This window comes from Balaenoptera physalus (assembly GCF_965194825.1).
Source record: "Balaenoptera physalus genome assembly, chromosome: 14".
In the NCBI taxonomy this organism is placed as follows: domain Eukaryota; kingdom Metazoa; phylum Chordata; class Mammalia; order Artiodactyla; family Balaenopteridae; genus Balaenoptera; species Balaenoptera physalus.
In genome coordinates, this window is record NC_138893.1 from 430,811 (window position 1) to 448,894 (window position 18,084).

Consider the following 18,084-nt stretch of genomic DNA (forward strand, 5'->3'; position numbering starts at 1 on the left):
TTTACCTGTAACTCTGCCTCCTTCACTTCTGTCTCTGTTGATAAACCTGTTTTGCTCCCAGCTTCTCCTGTGTAAACAATTTCTGTATTGAATTTCTTCTCTTATAAATACTTAAAGTGGTTTCTGATTTCCTTGCCAGATCCTGACTGATACATATATATGTAAAGGATTGATACAGTAAGGTGGTAACTTGCCAAGTAGTGCAGTTACAATATTCAAGAGTAGAACACAATTCCTAAGACTTCCCTGCCCCCTCCCCAATAGGCAGGAATTGCATAAGTGACTGTTCAAAGAGAAGATCTATCTCACTGAGCTTCAGGAAAAACTGGGCCACCAGCTGAGTAGGAGCAATTGTAACATGAATCCATCGCCCTTACAGTGTATTATGAGCACCAAGCACTCCACAGTTCTCCTATCACTGGTTCATCATCCATGAGAAACCAAGGGTATGTAATGGGCATGCAGTTCAGCCCACAAACTTGGGTGTGCCAAGAGCTCTTGCAATTCTTGAGTTTATTTAAATTAACAGAAGATTTAAAGAGGTAGTGAGAGAAGATAAAAGCAGAAATGCTTCTTTTTTTAAAAAAAAAGAGGAAGACATAGATGAAAGTCAGAAAGAGAAGGGGTGAAAGGAGCTAGCCTGTGGGGTCTTGTGGTCTGAACATCAATGCACTCAATCCCCTTCATAGAACAAGGGACATAAAGGGAATGAACAAGTGGCCAAATGAGGAAGCTGGAAAGGTGATTGTTCCTCCTTAATTAGGTCCCCTCCTGGCTTCACAGTGTAGTCAAAATGCCCACATTTTGGAAAAACAGATATTCTCAGACAAATAAAAATCCAAAACTGCATTTCACAGTAAAGAATGATTTGCAGATTGACGACGTCCTTTTTATAAATCAAAATATAAAAAGTTTCTCTCCTTTAACATACAAAGTAAAGGATGGTTTACGTACTAAATTTCTTCTATCTCTTAGATATAATTATAATATCTCTTAGATTATAATTTATGAAAAATTATACAAATTATGCATACACACTCTTTTGCATGTATTAAATGTATCTATATATATAAAAATTATATAAATTATACAACTATACAATTTCTAAGTCAGCAAACCAAATCTTCTGTCTCATCTTCCAGAGCCTGTTGTTTTTTAGAACACACACATAAACCCTCCAAACACTGCAAGATATTTTGAAATAAATTCAATTTATTAATAGAAATCAGGCTGAGATTCTTTATATTCCATATTCACCTGCATTGTTCCATTAAAAATGTAATAAAAATGCAGGCACATGCTGCACATACTAAATTAGAAAAAACAGCTGTGCTTTTTACATTGTCCTGCCCTAGAAAAAAGGCACCCAAGACAATCTGAGCAGCTGGCATCCCCTACATGGTGTGCTCATCACCACAAGTAAATAAAGTCGGCAAATTACTGGCAGAGCACAGGGGGCCACGATAAGTCTAGGAAATAACCCTTTCATCAAACTCTCTGCACATTGCCTATTGCCTGGGCAAAAAGCAAATAATGAGGATCAACGGAGAATTAATATTTTAGTCAAAGAGGAATGGAGATGAATGCATAGTATAAATTATTAACCAGCACTTGTACTCTATCCCCTTGGCACAGTGTGAATGAGGCTTCTGAAGAAACAGGATACACATCTTGTACTTCCCTAGCGATACTTTCTTCAACCAATGAATAATATTCGTAAAGGTGCACATTTCAGAGACATTCAGGAGGGAAATTTATACTTGAATTTCTCTACCTTTCTGTAACAGAATGTAAGCAAAACATAAATATTTCTGTTTATATAAACATATATATGTGTGTTACGTTATTTGTCTAAAAATATTACTCTGCTGTAGCAGGGAAACAAGCCTCGGCTTGGGAAGCAAGACCCATCAGTTCTAGCTCTCTCTTGGCTATGATCAGCAGTGACACCTTAACCTCTCTGGGCCTCAGTTTTCACAACTGTACAATAAGGGGTTGGATCACAGATGACCTTAAAGGACCTTTTTAGCTTTACTCTTCTGATAAGGGCTTTGTAATAAGCAAATAGTAGTAAGAACTAGGAGATAGTTGCAACCAGAGCTCCAGCACAAAAATTTTAAATAAATATAAAAATTGTTCACTTCTTTAATCCAATAAAACATATACTGGCACAGGAGAAAATATATATGTATATATAAAATGATACGCACATGTGTGTCGTTGTTCCTTAATGAAAAAAAAACAATATGGAATAGTTAACCAATAATTGTACACTTAAGTGAAGGAGTTCTGTACTTGCTTATCAGTAGCTTATCATGAAAGTTACACAAGAAATTATTACATAATTAGCCTTCAAATTTTGAGAAATAATAATACTTGAAATATTGAGCAATCGTAGACTTGAAGTTTCCTGGATATGTAATTCTACTAAACAAAAGACAAGGCAGCATTCACTATATGCTATAGGACACCCTAAAATGAATGACTTGGAACCTGTTTGCCAAGAGCCCACCACAGGAGACAGGAGAACATATATCACTTTCAATAATACAAATCAGGCCTGGATTAGGTTACTTATAGGAAGATGTTCATAAGCTAAAGAGAACACAGAACCAGGGGAGAGGGAAACCATGGGGAGAGAGATCGTTCTGATCATTTAGGATTTTTTTCAACAATTAAGAAGCCTCCCAATCACTGCTGTGACACAGGTGAAGTAGATGTCAGAGCTTAGAGAAATTTGGAGACCATCTATTCCTATCCTCCCATTTTACAGACATAGAAGTTAAGGGCAGAAAGGGTATATCCCTTGCCCCATATTAAGTATTCGGCAGAGTTAGACTAGACGTGAAGTCTTTTAACTTACAGTCTGGTCTGCCTTCCCTCACTGCTTCCCTTTTCTCTGTGTGGGTCCAAAACAAATTCTTCCCTGACTGACTTATGGCAAATGGTCCTCCTGGGATGAATAGAATATACTGTTGTTACCTCTCCATCCCTGACAAGTTCCTCCCAAGTCAAAGTTTTTCCCAAGCTAACTAATGCTTTGGTTGGTCAGAATTGTTTTTAAGCCATCATTCTAAATATCATCTCCCAGTTGAGAGATCTGGGAACCAAGCTATTCATACCCACTGACTTCACTGTGTTACTCCCAGAGTGGAAGAGCCAGCCAGCATGGCCTGTGTGATGTAGGTCAGTGACTCACTGACAAAGCATCACACAAGGGAACAGGATCTCTCTGAAGATCCTGTTTGACGTTAGGTGGGCTATAAATCTCTCTGATTCTTAGTTTTCTTATCTGTGACATAGGGGCAAATATTCATTTAAATTTCCGAGACTGTGAAGATAAAAAATAATTGTTAATATTTTTTAAAAATTTGTTTTCATAGATCCATATTTGATTGTTCAAGCAGGAATCAGATCTTAAAATTTTATTTTAGTTTATTTCCCCATTTCAAAAGAGAAAAAAGGGACCAGAAGGATTTTGATTTGTTCTACATCACTCAGCTAGATGGTTCTAGAGTTTAGGGTAAAAACTCAGCCTTTTGATATGCAATTCAGTGCTTTGGGCTCTATGCCATATAGCTCACCCTATTCAAAGTGCTTTGTAAATATGAAGATATAGAACATGTGAAATAATATACTCATATTGAGGCTTGGTAGGACACAAGATGGCAATCTCCTACACTGTCAAAACAGACTTTCTCCCCCTCCCCCAAGTTATTTGTTTATCTTATAAATTATGTGGTAGGCCTTACCATATAATTTCATATACGAAGACGGATTGGGAGTCATCTCCTACAACCTAACAATTTTGAGATGATCAAGCTGAGTCATGATGAGAGAGGCAGCGAGCAGAGGAGGGGCTGACTGTACGAAAATAGTGCTTTACGACGCTGGAGCTTCACAGACCACAGGGAAAGCTCTAATCCTTCCTCTCTCATTCCACCTTCAACAAGGGCAGTTAGTAGACCTCTCTCTTGCCCACTTCCACATATATCAGTCAAACTTCAGGTTACTTTTTGGTGATTTAATTCAGGCTCCTAATCATGTGACAATACCTAGATGAAAATGACAGGGTTGGAGAAATAGATCCAAACCTTCAAGGTTCGAACTCTCCACTGGGACTGGTCATCATTTGGAACTTACCTACAGGATGCTCCTCCCGAAATCACTCAGCTATAATATTCTCCCGAAGAATAAATGCTACTCTACTAGTCCCCACTATGCTCTGCAGAAAAATGGTTTAAAACTGTGTAACTGGAATGGATTCTGGAGAAAACATCACCCAGAGCCCCGCTACTGGAGGAAGGTGGGAAGAGGGCAGCACAGTGGCCAGCTGTCCATGGAGTATCTAGAAATACTAGGCTTTTATGGGATAGAAGCGCCTTGGAGGAATTAAACTATTTCCCCATGTTAGGTTGGGGTCAGAGGCCAGAGCTGCCTTTTAGACCACTCTTCTCTGGACAAAACAACAGCAACATTTCAAAATAAGAAAAGAAGGATTCTTCTGAAAGACAGGAGTCATTTCACAGACTTGAAATCAGACCGCGCTGAAGCTTCGTCTAAAAAAATAATGGTTTTTCCTGACATTTTAAACAGCACAATTTAATGGCTCAATGTTTCATTTGACATTTAAGAAGTCATCCATCTCCAAGAAGCTTATTGGCAAATCTTCTCAGTTCCCAGAATTAGCAAATGTAGTGTGCATGTGAACGCATTCTACAATAGCCCAAAAGACTCTTGAAGAAGGAAGCCCAGGACACTGAGAACTAGCTATTACCTACACTGGGCTGGATCTGCCCCTAACCTCAGGGCCTGCCAGCCCAGCCCACCTTCTGTAAATCACTGATTTCTGTTAGTCAGCCTCCTCATGACAAGAAAGAAGAAAAATCATAGTCTTAGCTTAGTAAACTATTGTAGTTAAGAAGATGGCTGAACTAGACAAAGAGAAAGAATTAAACTATTCAGTGCACACAACAGAGAAGCAGGTATTCAGGAGTGAGACTGCTTTGGTTGGAGTTGTGGCTACTCTACAGGTTACAAGCTGTGTGACCTTGGACACATGACTTAACCTCTCTGTGACTTGGTGTTCTCATTTCTAAAACTAGGATAGTAATTAACTATCTCACTGGGTTGTTAAGATGATTAAATGGGTTAATGTTTGTAATGTTCTTGGAACAACTTGGAAGAGCAAAAGCTGTGTAATTGTTAGAAAATAATAAATGACATGTAGGTAACTACTTTTTTCAGATCACTTTTGTACTGATTCTCACTGTATGTGACCCAAGCGTAAGCGAATCAAAGCATCACATTCCTGCTGGCCTCTGTGATTGCTACATGGCATATCGTCCGCATAGGGTATGAGGACCAATAGGTTATGAGTCTACTTCTGGGATTCCTGGTTCTTTCGTACTGAGCTTGAATCTGAGAGGATATACAGTCTGGAACTGCTGCCACCATCGTTCAAATTTGAAGCAAGAATCTATCTGAGAATAACAGTGAAGCAGATCCATGATAGAGAAAATGGGTTCCGTTGACATTATTTGACCTGCTAGATCATGGGATGCCTGAAATCAAACCTCCCCCATACTTCTTATTTACATGAGCCAATAATTTCCCCCATTTTCTTACATTAGTTTAGGCTTGGGTTTTTTTGTTGTTTTTTTAATCACTTGCAACAGAGATTAAACCAAATTGATACAACTTACAATATATCTCAGGGTCCAAAGTAGGTATCATGGAAAAAAAAAAAATTATAGCCTCACCAGCATTTAAAATGTCAAGTTCTGGCTTTGTGATTTTTACCAGGTCACTTAACTTTTCCTGGTATGTTTTCTCATCTGAAAATCCAGAAATTAAACCAAATAATCTTTAACCTTCCAACTCTAAAATTTTATGACCATGCCTTAAATTAAGGTCTTCTTGGCTACCTTCAAGACTGCTTTTAAGTTCAGTTTTTCCATTCACTACAAAGCCAAGAAGAATAATTCCCCAAAAATGGTTTATTTATTTTTTGGCTATTGGGCATTTTTTTTTTTCTATTGGGCATTTTTAAGGCAGAGAGTGGAAGGGAATGGAACAGAGTCAATCTAGTGATGACTTACATGATTTTTCAACAGCTTTGCCTCATTTCATACATCATAATTGGAATTATGTACCTACTTTCATGTAGGAAAGACACAGGTTAGATTAAAAACACTTTTAAGGAAACTTGTTAGTTCAGAAGCTAGCAGAAAGTTATGGAAGTTCTCTGTAGTTAGCAATAGATAGGGAAGCACAGAGGAAATTGTCTAGCCATCATCTGCCACTATATCCATTCCTCATCTCCCTTGCAGAACAGATTCTATGCTATCCCTGAATGATTGCTACTTCATATAAGCATTGGTATAAATGGGGAGGAAAAAGTAAAGAAATGCAAAATATATTTACAGAATAAAAGATAGTATGATAAATCCTGTTAACTAGAGAACACTTGGCAACTACTCAGAACATAATCAATTGGAAGAGGAGGGGAAAGGACCATTTCTGAGCAAGTTAGATAGATGTTTCTTCATCCAAGAACTAAAGATCACATGCATGATTCGTAAGAAAGATCTTCAAACTATTCAACTTAATTTTAGACGTAATTCTAATGAGTTGATATCCTCATTTCTCAGCCCACCACAAAGTAGAGACAGTCACTTAGTAAGGGAGTAAGGTAGTAGAAATGGACTCACCTAGCAGCCAACAAAAGAGAGGAGGCAGAAAACCATAAAACGCCAACATAAAAAGGAAACCACGGCAGTCTAAGGCGATTTACATACACCTCAATAACACTCACTGGAGTGTATTTATTTTTACTTAACAAACACAGAAGTACTGCTTACTATGTGACAGGCACTGTTCTAAGTCTCCTACCAATATTACCTCATGTAATCATTATAATAAACCTATAAAGTACTAAGAGGTTAAATAACTTGCCCAAGGCCACACAATTCATTACTGGCAGAACCAGGATTCAACCCAGGCAATTTCGCTCCCAGGCCCATTCACTTAACCACCACACCACACTGCCACACCTGCCACCACCTTACAGCAAGCTTCATTACTATTCAGTATTCAAGATGACCGCCATCAATAAATGTAGAATAGATAACCAACATATTCTGCGAAATAAAGCCAAAAAGTGAAAAATTCAGTGTAAAATATTTTATTCCAGAGTAATATACCAATATGACTAATCGTACAATTATAATAATAATATTTGGCCTTTAAAAGTAAAAACTTGCGGGCTTCCCTGGTGGTGCAGTGGTTGGGAATCTGCCTGCCGATGCAGGGGACACGGGTTCGAGCCCTGGTCTGGGAAGATCCCACATGCCGCGGAGCAACTGGGCCCGTGAGCCACAACTACCGAGCCTGCGCGTCTGGAGCCCGTGCTCCGCAACAAGAGAGGCCGCGATAGTGAGAGGCCCGCGCACCGCGATGAAGAGTGGCCCCCGCTCGCCGCAACTAGAGAAAGCCCTCGCACAGAAACGAAGACCCAACACAGCCAAAAATAAATAAATAAATTTTTAAAAATAATAAAAATAAAAACTTGAGGTATCTGGGAAGTCCATTAACCTGAAACTCCTCATTCCCTGTTAATGACAGACAAGTAAAATAACAATGTTATAGTTCAAATTCTTTACATTTAAGCAACAAACATTATCTTTAACCTCTATAATGAAATTTGCTTACCCTACAAAGCCTCTAAACACAAAGGCAAAAACCTACAGCCAAAAGAAAGAAATTAAGTTGCAGTCACAGAAAAAGCTGCTGGGTATTTAAAATTCAGTTCCGGGGGCTTCCCTGGTGGCGCAGTGGTTGAGAATCTGCCTGCCAATGCAGGGGACACGGGTTTGAGCCCTGGTCTGGGAAGATCCCACATGCCGCGGAGCAACTGGGCCCGTGAGCCACAACTACTGAGCCTGCGCGTCTGGAGCCCGTGCTCCGCAACAAGAGAGGCCGCGATAGTGAGAGGCCCGCGCACCGCAATGAAGAGTGGTCCCCGCTCGCCGCAACTAGAGAAAGCCCCCCAACGCAGAAATGAAGACCCAACACAGCCATAAATAAATAAATAAATAACTTTAAAAAAAATTGCAGTTAAAAAAAAATTTCAGTCCCTACCTGGTAATGGGAATTACGATCATCAGAAGTTTTTTCCTAGATAAATATTAAACCTATCACATACAGTAATTAATTTCAATACTTAGATTTAGGCTGTGAGAATGGAGATACGATACAGAATAAGAAAAAAGTTTTGGTCCTAGTCATCTCTTTCTTTATGGAACAAATAACTTCTTGGAATTCTCTGGAACATTTTTGTTCACCTCGTCATATTTACCACCTCTTTTACCCTTGTATTAAATTTCACTCCTAAGCCACTAATTGTAGGGTTGGCTTTATTCAATGTTTTAGGAGTAGCACTGTGTGTGTGTGTGAGAGAGAGAGAGAGAGACAGAGACAGAGACAGAGACAGAGACAGACAGACAGAGATAGAGAGAGGGAGTCTACAATGTGTGTGGTCAAAGCAAGAACTATTTACTTCTTTAAAAGAAGTATCAATAATGTGCATGCCAAGACGGCAGCCAAAGGAAGTGGAAGCCCAGTACTGTCTATAGAAGCAAGCCAGAGAAAGTAGAGCCAAAAATAATCTGGCTGAAAGAAGGAAAGACAACAGAAACAATGAAGCTGACGAGTGTCCAACGCTGAGAACATTTAACCTTTCATAATCATCACATGTGGATTTCCTGTAAATTCTTCAAGACTCAAATTCGACCTACATTCACACACACGGAAATTGAGGACCTGATTATAATATAAAAGTTCTGATTGTTTCCTTAAATTCACCTCTCCTTACTTTAGCAGTCATTTTTAATTTACCTGAGAAGGTTTATACTTTCTCTATTTATTATGTTAAATTTGTATTTCCTACTATTCTCAGTCAATATGTTTGGTGTTGACTTTCATAAGCCCATAGTTTTTCTTGAGCAAGTGACTACTGCAGAACTTTGAAATTTTAACCTCAAGTGCACAGGATTGAGTTAATTACATCTTTTATTTCATGGCACCTTAGAAGGGTCCATGCAAGACCCTTCTTTCCACCACACCTTTTCTTCCGTGATCTCCATGCCCAATACCTGCCCCAGCTGTGACACCTGATGTATTTAATATATGTATTTGAATATCCACTTATCTTTGTTAAAAGCTTACTGATATTCTGTGTTAAAAATACATGTTTTTAATTTACATAAATGGTATTATTCTACAGAACTGATCATTCCTATATTTTTTCACTATATACTGTATATTCAGTTCTATCTGCATTGCAGTATATACATCTAGTTTGGTGCTTATAATAGTAACATCCCATGGTAATCATGCAACACAAATTACTTATTCATTCTCCTGTTATGGTTCCCTAGGTTACTTCCAACCCCTCCCACTACTATGAATAATGCTGGAATAAACGTTCTCATACATCAGTCCTCAGTTTAAAAAAAAAAACACAGACTGTTTCAGAGTTCCAACACTTTCATTTCATAGCCAAGGACACTACACTGAAAGAGGCTAAGAATGTTGTAGCCTGCATCCAAAGAAGAGAATTCAAGTTACAGAAAAGTACTTGGTTGCAAGGGCAGGATCAAGACGAGTTCAACTCTCTGACAGCATGCTCTGGTACACTTAACATACAGCAATCCCCCAAATCCTAGGAGGATGCATTCCAAGACCCCCAGTGAATGCCTGAAACTGCAGATGGTATGGAACCCTAGATATACCATGCTTTTTTCCTATACATACATACCTACGACAAAGTTTAATTTAAAAATTAAGCACAGTAAGATATTAACAATAATGAATAATAAAATAGAACAATTATAACACACTATAATAAAAGTTCCGTGAATATGGCCTCTCTCATAAAATATCTTATTGTACTGTACTCACCCTTCTTGTGATCATGTGAGGTGATAAAGTGTCTCTGTGATGAGATGAAGTGAATGACGTAGGCATTGTGACGTAGCATTAAGCTACTACTGACCTTCTGATGCAACATCAGGAGGATCATCTGCTTCTGGTGATCCTGGATCATCGAGTCATGATGATGTCGACAGCTGGATGTCAGGAGCAAACAATGAAGATCCCAGGCTGGACAAAGCAAGATAACAAATTTCATCATGCTACTCAAAACAGCACACAGGGGACTTCCCTGGTGGTGCAGTGGTTAAGAATCCACCTGCCAATGCAGGAGACACGGGTTCGAGCCCTGGTCCGGGAAGATCCCACATGCCGAGGAGCAACAAAGCCAGAGCGCCACAACTACTGAAGCCCGCGCAACTAGAGTCCGCGCTCCGCAACAAGAGAAGCCAGCGCAATGAGAAGCCCGCGCACCGCAGCAAAGGGTAGCCCCCCCGCTGTCCACAACTAGATAAAGCCTGCGTGCAGCAACAAAGACCCAATAATAAATAAATGAATAATAATAATAATAAAACAGCACATAACTTAAAACTTATGCATTGTTTATTTTTGGAATTTTTCCATTTAATATTTTCTGACTATGGTTGATAGGGCTGATCAAAACCATGGAAAGCAAAGCTGCAAATAGAGGAGGACTACTATATTTACCAATTGTATAAGATACACTCTTTAAAAATTAAATATCTTTCATCACACAGGTATTGAAAATGGGTGTTGATGTGGCTGTTGTTAAACACAATGCTATATCCTAGAAATCATTAAGTTGTGAATATGTTACTATATTCTACTAACTGATAAAAAGAATAAAAGCACAAGCTAAGAAGAAATATATAGGCATCGGTACACAGTGGTACATCGCAGGCTACAGTCATGTAATTTATTTCGAACTATAATTTTGAGAAATAACCCAAACTCTACCTCTGACCAGCTGTGTGGTTTGTTATTGTCATTAAGAAAACTTCCAAAGGGATGTGAGTCTGGTATCTTTGGGGGAAATGTTCTGTGCTTCTGAGCTCCACCACCTGGGAATGGTCTCATTTGTCATTTTGCATCTTATACACTAGTCCCCCTACAGAACATGTGAACAGTCATTTTTGGAATCATTGGTGGGAGGCTGGGGTGATAGAATGCAAATAGCTACATCTCCCTATAAGCCTCTGTTTCCTCATCTAAAAACAAGGGAGAGTCTGGTATGTAACAGACAATGAATAAAAGGTATCATTTTTCTTTATCCTATTTTTAGCGAAATTCCATGCATTCCACTACACACGATAACAAATGTGCTTTCAGTCTTTTGTTATGACATAAAAGTGAAATATAGAAGCCTTTATTTTCTGGGTTATACTGCTTCTTACCTTGCTGATCACTCTTAAAATTCATGTAGTAATGTGCATGATATGTGCAGAAGAGGCTTTACCATGAAGGTGGAAAAAGCCACGAATGATGGAAGTTGTGGAGTGTCTAAGTGGGGAAGGGAAGGCAGACTCTGCTTGGAAACATTACTACATGTGTTTCTGGTAAATTGCCTGAAGAGATCTTAGGAGAAAGGGACTGGAATCTCTAAATCTTCACTAACTTATTGTGATATTTTTTTCTATTCTGAATACTTAATTTTATATTTATAACTAATTTTATACTTTTAAAACTTTTTATTTTATATTGGTGTATAGTTGATTAACAATGTTGTGATAGTTTCAGTTGTATAGCAGAGTGATTCAGTTATACATATACATGTATATATTCTTTTTCAAATTCATTTCCCATTTAGCTTGTTACATATTGAGCAGAGTTCCTTGTGCTATACAGTAGGTCCTTGTTGATTATCCATTTTAAATATAGCAGTGTGTACATGTCAATTCCAAACTCCCTAACTATCCCTGTCCCCCACCCTTTCCCCCGTATACTTAATTTTATATTTATAATTCTGTGTCCTTTTCTAAAAGTGTTCATTCACAAATGAATTACTTTAGACACCACAAAACCTGGATTTGCCCTTGAACGTATATATAACACTGTAATTTAAGAATATGAGAAAAGCAGGCAGACAAATCTCAATTCAGTAAAAGAGTTTTCTGGAGCAGAAGGGATCCCCTGAGTTGAATCTTTGGGCAAGTTACTGTTCTTCTGTCTGGACTTGGCTTTCTTGTCTTACAACATGCAGATTTAACGGGCTCCAAAAACCCCTTCCAACCTAGAAAATCCTGACTTCATGCCTGTCTTACTATACTTTCAATAATATTTTCCAATAAATAATATTTTAAAGGAAGTCCAAAGTGAATCCTCATTTTTAAGATTGTAAGTCTTCAGTACTGTGAATAATCACATCCACCCTCCCACTAGGTATTTATTTTGTAAATGTAAATGAATGAATGAAGTTCTTAAAATAAAGCACACTAGTTACAGCATGTCACTATAGAACTAATTTGCTTTATAAGGGCAGGAACATTTCTTCTGTTGGCTTTAGTTCAAACTGACCAAGATAAAACTACATGCTGATCTTCATTTATATCACTACTCAAAATAACCCATTCTGAAAGAGGAAGAGGCATTTTTACAGTCTCAGTGAGACCAACTAAAATCTCCATGTAAACCAAGTTGTTTTAGAAAGTATGAACAAAATAGATCTGACATTTATGAGAAATCAATGACAGTTGTTTCTCTTCTGAGCTTAGTTAGCTGACAAGCTCTGAAAGACTTTAAAGGGGAAAAAATGATAACCTAGCTTAGTCCTCAAATGCAAGGACACAAAAAATAAGGGGTTGGAAACATTCCCTTCCAGTGGTAAATTCCAAAACACACTGCTGTTTATGGGGCACGGGGGGCAGGTTGTTGGAAATATGGCAAAACAGGTATGATGAAGTCAGGATTTTCTAAATTGGAAGGGACCTTATGGAGCCACTCAAATTTACATGTTTTAAGATAAAAAACTTGAGGCCCTGACAGAGTGTGACCTGCCCAAAGCCGCATACCCAGATAAGGCAAAACTGAGGCCAGACCCTGTGACCACAAAGCTTATACAGTTTCACCCCCACTAACCTGAGACTGCAGAATCCCTTGAGTGCTTTAATACTTCAGTGCCCAACTAGGAGCTCATGGTACAACGCATGAAGCAATGTTTGCTCTACCCAGTGTTAAACTTTACGATAAAGTTACAATAATTAAGAGAGTGGGTATTGGTGCAAAGCTAGACAGAGACCTGTGGGACACATTGGGGTGCCTAGGAATTAGACCCACACATATATGGAATCTTGAAGCATGAAAGTGGTGAATTTGTAGATTAGAGGGTAACAATGGCCAATTAATAGTGCTTGAACAAATGGATATCCATATGAAAAAAAACTGGATCACTGTTTCTTCTTAAAAAATATTTTTTTATTTAGAAATGAGCAATTTTTATAAATTGAAGTATAGTCGACTTACAAACTACTTCAAACTATGCACGCACACACAGACACATACACAAAACAATTCCAGGTCCATGAAATGTAAACAAAAATAAAACTTTAAAATGTTTAGAAAAAAAATAAGAGAATGGGTTTGTGATATTGGGATAGGGAAGGATTTCTTAAACAAATCACGAAATCACAAACAATAAAGGAAAAGATTTATTAGTTCAACCACATTTTAAAATGTATCAAAATACATAATATTTATATACATATTTGTGAAAATTTATTGGACTATTCTTTAAGATTTGTGCACTCTGTGTCTATTATACTTTAGTTTTTTTTTACATTTACCAAAAATAGGACACTATAATAAAAGTGAAGAGGCAGGCCACACTCTGGGTAAAGATATTTACAACATCTATAGTCAACAAAAGATTATTATTCAGAATATATAAATCTAGGGGAAAAGATGAATACTCAAATAGAAAAATGTGAAAAAGGTATGAACAGTCAAGTCATAGAATAGGAATCCTGAATGGACAGTAAACATGAAAAGATGTTCAATCTCACTGGTTACAAACAAATGAAAATGAAGATCATAATGAGAAAACATTTTGCTTACATTTAATTAACAAACTTTAATAAGTCTACTAGGACCAAGTATTGGTGAAAATGTAGAGCACCAGAAACTTTTATATATTGCTGGTGGGAGTAAAAATTGGTGAAAATTACTTAGGAAATTTTTGAAATATCCATTAAATTATACACAAACACCATAATCCAGCAATCCCTCTCTAAGTAAATACCAAAGAGAAACTCTTTTATACATTCACAGGGAAATACATTCACATGTACCAAAGACATTCACAGAAGCATTGTTTGTAACAACAAAAATGTAAACAACTGAAAAGTCCAAACAACAAAAGACCAGATAAATAAGTTATAGTACACTGAAGCAATAGAATACTATATGGCTGTGAAAATAAATGAACAAGAGCTAAATGTATCAACATGAATAAATTTCACAAAAATAATGTTAAATGGAGAAGGGGGAGTTGCAGAAGGATGGTTATAGTATGATTTCCTCCTCTTATCTTCACTGAGATGTTACCAAAGCCTTTGGGGGGAGATCACATCTTGAATCCTGAGAAACACTGGGCTCACCACAATTGGGACATTTGGCAGGGCATAGTATGGGCCAGGTACTGGACCTCAGGCAGGAATATGGTCGGTATTTGCTGCTTCTAATCTCACTTTGGCTAAACTCCAGCTCACAGGAACAGGTCCAAGCAGAACCTATATATGGGGTAAACGAGTATCCTCAACTGACCCAAGAAGGAAGAGAAGAGATGGAATTTCATCTGTATGTGACCCAAGAAAGCCAAGTACAGATAAGCACAGGGCCACGCTCACCCAGCCGTTTTCAGGTCAAAAAGACAATGACAGATATGCCTCTGAGTCATGCTGATCCAGTCTGGACTTTAAGCTTGATGTACAGTTGTCATCCTGGAAACTCCCTTCACCACCAACCTGGGGAGTCCCTTCACTGGTCCCCTGAGTTGCATATCCTGTTTCTTGTATCCTGTATCTTCCTCTTGCTTCATTCACTTACTTGTTTTGGTGCTACATATCATCCCACAACTTCCTAAGAAATTATTTTTGGGAGATAAACATTTTGAGTCTGAAAATATCTTGCCCTGGTACTTGATTAATACATAGTTTGGCTGGGTATAAAATTCGAGTTTAGAAATCATTTCTTTCAGAATTTTGAAGGCATTTCTCCACCGTCTCCTAGTTTCCAGTGGTGTTGCTTAGTGTAAATCTCTTTCAATTCATTGTGCTGAGGCTTCATTATGCCTTTTTAATTTGGAAAACTCTTATGTTTCCGTTCTGAGAAATGTGCTTGAATCACCTTGTTGATAATTTCCTCCCCTCCATTTCCTCTCTTACTTCTACTTCTTTTATTCAGATTTTGGAACTCGACTCCTGGTTATTTTTCTCACGTATTCATTCTCTTTCTTTTTTTTGTTTTTTTGTTTTTGGTCTACTTTCTGGGATAACTCTTAACTTTATCTTACACTTCTGAAGTTTTTATTTCTATGATCATGTTTTAAATTCCCATGAGCATTTTTGTTTTCTCTTAATGTTGCCTTTTTATATATTTCTATTCTTATTTCATAGACACAATATGTTCTCCTAACTCTCACAGGATAATGCTAGTTTTCTTGAAATTATCTTTACTCCGCATAGCTGTCATTTCTTCCAAGATGCTTCTTTTCCCATGTGTTTTAGTTTCTAGTTTTTATGTTAGACACTTTTTTTGGCTGTCTGGTAATCCTTGGTTGTCTGCTCATGTTTAAAGGTGAGAGGTAAAAGCGGATTGGAAGTTCTGAGCGTTTGGGTGTAGCTTCCTTATAAGTAGGGAGGGAGCTTCCATGTAGGGTGATATGGTTGGACCTTCTGTGGGGAAACTTCTGATGCAGTATCTTTAGGTTTTTCCTCCTTCACTCATCAGATTTCTCAGAGATGATGGTTTCATTCTTTTGCCTGCAGGGGAAGGCTTGGCTGCTAGTATTTGGGTAGCTGAGTGGGAGAAGAGAGCTAGTGGAGTTCAGCAATCAAAACATACATTTTTTTTAATATCTTTATTGGAGTATAATTACTCTACAATGTTGTGTTAGTTTCTGCCGTACAACAAAGTGAATCAGCTATATGTATACATATATCCCCATATCCCCTCCCTCTTGAGCCTCCCTCCCACCCTCCCTATCCCACCCCTCTAGGTCATCACAAATATTGAGCTGATCTCCCTGTGCTATGCAGCAGCTTCCCACTAGCCATCCATTTTACCTTTGGGAGTGTATATATGTCAGTGCTACTCTCTCACTTTGTCCCAGCTTCCCCTTCCCCCTCTGTGTCCTCAAGTCCATTCTCTACATCTACATCTTTATTCCTGCCCTGCCACTAGGTTCATCAGTACTGTTTTTTTAGATTCCATATATGTGCATTAGCATCCGGTATTTGTTTTTCTCTTTCTGACTTACTTCACTCTGTATGACAGAGTCTAGGTCCATCCACCTCATTACAAATAACTCAATTTTGTTTCTTTTTATGGCTGAGTAATATTCCATTGGAAACATACATTTATTTAATCAATCCTCTTCTTTCAGGTATGGTATCTGTACTGTTAACCAACTATATCTGGTTTTCTCCAGTTCAGAAACTGTTATCATCTCCAGAGAACAAGAATTCACACTGCTGTTGTGGCGGTAATGGGAAACCTCAGGATCTGAATGCTTCCTAACAATCCTCTTTAGCTTTTAATCAGTCCTCTTTAGTTTAGCCCCTGCTTCCCCTCACCCTACCCTACCCCCACTCCACACCACTTCACACATCCCTAATGCCACCAGTTTTGAGGTTTTTCAGAATTATGTGGTGTAAATCCAATTCGTTCTCATCTTTTCCAGTATCAGTTTAGGATTTGGCTTTTCCAGGTTTTTTTTTTTTTTTTTTTTTTTTTAAAGGTTTGGTGTGTTTTCCACTCCAAGGTGTATTGCATAAATTAATTTAACTTACAAGTGAGTTTCACAAACCATCCAAAGTCCCTATGTCCACACAAATCAGTAGTTTATTCATCACTCTCAACCTGTAAATCTCATAACGATAGAACCTGATGCTTTGTGAAAATAGTTCCTACACAAAATGTGGGTCATGGTGGTTTTACAAATTTGGCAGTTCAAGGTTTCAGGACATACTCCTTACCCTTGTTAAAAATCTTTGGGGGGTTCCCTGGTGGCGCAGTGGTTGAGAATCTGCCTGCCAATGCAGGGGACACGGGTTCGCGCCCTGGTCTGGGAAGATCCCACATGCCGCGGAGCAACCAGACCCGCGAGCCACAACCGCCGAGCCTGCGCGCCTGGAGCCTGCGCTCCGCAACAAGAGAGGCCACGACAGCAAGAGGCCCGCACACCGCGACGAAGAGTGGCCCCCGCTTGCCGCAACCAGAGAAAGCCCTAGCACAGAAACGAAGACCCAACATAGCAATCAAGCAATCAATCAATCAATCAACAAAAACTTAAAAAAAAAAAAATCTTTGGTAAGCAACTCCTTTTCCTTGTTAGATATTAATTTCAAGTTCCAACCTCTAGATGGCCAATACAGAAGCAACAGGCTGACATGCCCTGGGAATAGAAAGCATCAAGGATGCAAGTGGAGATGAGAGGTGTGCTTGTGGCCACCTCCTCTAATAAGGCACCCTTCTGATCCCTGTACTATGACCACTTAACTTCTACCCATGACTCAGATTCCTATCCTGCTCAGGCTCAGAGGTAGGAGAAAGCCAAAAACTTGGCAACTAAGCATACCTGGGCCAGTGAGATCCACCCAGCTGGCCCCAATACACCAATTTGTGTACCCAGTTCTCTCTCATCTATTGATATTTCTGTGCTTGAGTTGGTTTCTGCATAAGAACCTGATATTTCAAAGATTGGGGGTCCTTTACTGACACTCTCCCTGCTGATAATAGGGAAAATCATATACTTACTGTGGTTGGGTCCCTCACGCATTTCCAAGTGTTGAGTTCCCATTGGCTGCCACTTTCTAGAGCCCCCCTGACTCTCCTAAATCCATGGTCCTCTGAAATTCTAATGCACAGAATTCTCTGCTTACTACTGCCTGTTCTTTGGGTTCCCTAAACAGTCTT

The 18,084-nt window shown here is 38.6% G+C and overlaps 2 long non-coding RNA genes across 3 annotated transcripts in view; one reads left to right on the forward strand and one right to left on the reverse strand.

Annotated features, from left to right (window-relative positions):
- LOC309643171 overlaps positions 1-8,840 on the reverse strand; it is a 124,552-nt gene extending 115,712 nt beyond the window's left edge. The window contains exon 1 of the long non-coding RNA XR_014253605.1: positions 7,262-8,840. This is a non-coding gene — a long non-coding RNA (uncharacterized lncRNA). The remainder of the gene's footprint in view (positions 1-7,261) is intronic.
- LOC309643155 overlaps positions 1-18,084 on the forward strand; it is a 36,598-nt gene that overhangs the window by 14,133 nt on the left and 4,381 nt on the right. Inside the window, exon 2 of one of the 2 annotated variants that reach the window (XR_014253585.1) lies at positions 9,441-16,876. This is a non-coding gene — a long non-coding RNA (uncharacterized lncRNA). Of the gene's footprint in view, positions 1-9,248; positions 16,877-18,084 lie in introns of those variants that run through there. The other variant, XR_014253586.1, reaches the window with a different exon arrangement.